This window comes from Gobio gobio (genome assembly GCF_949357685.1).
Source record: "Gobio gobio genome assembly, chromosome: 5".
Lineage (NCBI taxonomy): Eukaryota > Metazoa > Chordata > Actinopteri > Cypriniformes > Gobionidae > Gobio > Gobio gobio.
In genome coordinates this window covers 318414-320913 of record NC_137101.1, presented here as the reverse complement: position 1 = coordinate 320913, position 2500 = coordinate 318414, and the positions used below count along the sequence as shown (strand labels likewise).

At 51.1% G+C, this 2500-nt stretch overlaps 1 protein-coding gene across 2 annotated transcripts in view; it reads left to right on the top strand.

Annotated features, from left to right (window-relative positions):
• Positions 1–2500, top strand: part of lrp6 (low density lipoprotein receptor-related protein 6) — a 70182-nt gene that overhangs the window by 37214 nt on the left and 30468 nt on the right. The gene's annotated exons all lie outside the window — the stretch shown is intronic.

Genomic DNA, 2500 nt, shown 5'->3' with positions numbered 1-2500 from the left:
TGTGTGTGTGTGTGTGAGGCTCAGGATCTCAGTGTGTGTGTGAGGCTCAGGATCTCAGTGTGTGTGTGTGTGTGTGTGTGTGTGTGTGTGTGTGTGTGAGGCTCAGGATCTCAGTGTGTGTGTGTGTGTGTGTGTGTGTGTGTGTGTGTGTGTGTGTGTGTGAGTGCTACACTGTGCTACACTGAGAAATGTACACGGACCAAGTATTTCAGGCACTTGTTGCGCTCACTCGACTCTTCACGACCAATCGCTTATTGTTCCCCCAAGTTGTAAGTCGCTTTGGATAAAAGCGTCTGCTAAATGCATAAATGTAAATGTGAGTCTCAGGATCTCAGTGTGTGTGTGTGTGTGAGGCTCAGGATCTCAGTGTGTGTGTGTGTGAGGCTCAGGATCTCAGTGTGTGTGTGAGGCTCAGGATTTCTGTGTGTGTGTGTGTGTGTGTGTGTGTGTGTGTGTGTGTGAGTCTCAGGATCTCAGTGTGTGTGTGTGTGTGTGTGTGTGAGGCTCAGGATCTCAGTGTGTGTGTGTGTGTGAGGCTCAGGATCTCAGTGTGTGTGTGAGGCTCAGGATTTCTGTGTGTGTGTGAGGCTCAGGATTTCTGTGTGTGTGTGTGTGTGTGTGTGTGTGTGTGAGGCTCAGGATCTCAGTGTGTGTGTGTGTGTGTGTGTGTGTGTGTGAGGCTCAGGATCTCAGTGTGTGTGTGTGTGTGTGTGAGGCTCAGGATTTCTGTGTGTGTGTGTGTGTGTGTGTGTGTGTGTGTGTGTGTGTGTGTGTGTGAGGCTCAGGATTTCTGTGTGTGTGTGAGGCTCAGGATTTCTGTGTGTGTGTGTGTGTGTGTGTGTGTGTGTGTGTGTGAGTCTCAGGATCTCAGTGTGTGTGTGTGTGTGTGTGTGTGTGAGGCTCAGGATCTCAGTGTGTGTGTGTGTGTGTGTGAGGCTCAGGATCTCAGTGTGTGTGTGTGTGTGTGTGTGTGTGTGTGTGTGTGTGTGTGTGTGTGTGAGGCTCAGGATCTCAGTGTGTGTGTGTGTGTGTGTGTGAGGCTCAGGATCTCAGTGTGTGTGTGTGTGAGGCTCAGGATCTCAGTGTGTGTGAGGCTCAGGATCTCAGTGTGTGTGTGTGTGTGAGTCTCAGGATCTCTGTGTGTGTGTGTGTGTGTGTGTGTGTGTGTGTGTGTGTGTGTGTGTGTGTGTGTGTGTGTGTGTGTGTGTGTGTGTGTGTGTGTGTGTGTGTGTGTGTGTGTGTGTGAGGCTCAGGATCTCAGTGTGTGTGTGTGTGAGGCTCAGGATCTCAGTGTGTGTGTGTGTGTGTGTGAGGCTCAGGATCTCAGTGTGTGTGTGTGTGTGTGTGTGTGTGAGGCTCAGGATCTCAGTGTGTGTGTGTGTGTGTGTGTGAGGCTCAGGATCTCAGTGTGTGTGTGTGTGAGGCTCAGGATCTCAGTGTGCGTGTGTGTGTGAGGCTCAGGATCTCAGTGTGTGTGTGAGGCTCAGGATTTCTGTGTGTGTGTGTGTGTGTGTGTGTGTGTGTGTGTGTGTGTGAGTCTCAGGATCTCAGTGTGTGTGTGTGTGTGTGTGTGTGAGGCTCAGGATCTCAGTGTGTGTGTGTGTGTGAGGCTCAGGATCTCAGTGTGTGTGTGAGGCTCAGGATTTCTGTGTGTGTGTGAGGCTCAGGATTTCTGTGTGTGTGTGTGTGTGTGTGTGTGTGTGTGTGTGAGGCTCAGGATCTCAGTGTGTGTGTGTGTGTGTGTGTGTGTGAGGCTCAGGATCTCAGTGTGTGTGTGTGTGTGTGTGAGGCTCAGGATTTCTGTGTGTGTGTGTGTGTGTGTGTGTGTGTGTGTGTGTGTGTGTGTGTGTGTGTGTGTGAGGCTCAGGATTTCTGTGTGTGTGTGAGGCTCAGGATTTCTGTGTGTGTGTGTGTGTGTGTGTGTGTGTGTGTGTGTGTGAGTCTCAGGATCTCAGTGTGTGTGTGTGTGTGTGTGTGTGTGAGGCTCAGGATCTCAGTGTGTGTGTGTGTGTGTGTGAGGCTCAGGATCTCAGTGTGTGTGTGTGTGTGTGTGTGTGTGTGTGTGTGTGTGTGTGTGTGTGTGAGGCTCAGGATCTCAGTGTGTGTGTGTGTGTGTGTGTGAGGCTCAGGATCTCAGTGTGTGTGTGTGTGAGGCTCAGGATCTCAGTGTGTGTGAGGCTCAGGATCTCAGTGTGTGTGTGTGTGTGTGAGTCTCAGGATCTCTGTGTGTGTGTGTGTGTGTGTGTGTGTGTGTGTGTGTGTGTGTGTGTGTGTGTGTGTGTGTGTGTGTGTGTGTGTGTGTGTGTGTGTGTGTGTGTGTGTGTGTGTGTGTGTGTGTGTGTGTGTGTGTGTGTGTGTGTGTGTGAGGCTCAGGATCTCAGTGTGTGTGTGTGTGAGGCTCAGGATCTCAGTGTGTGTGTGTGTGTGTGTGAGGCTCAGGATCTCAGTGTGTGTGTGTGTGTGTGTGTGTGTGAGGCTCAGGATCTCAGTGTGTGTGTGT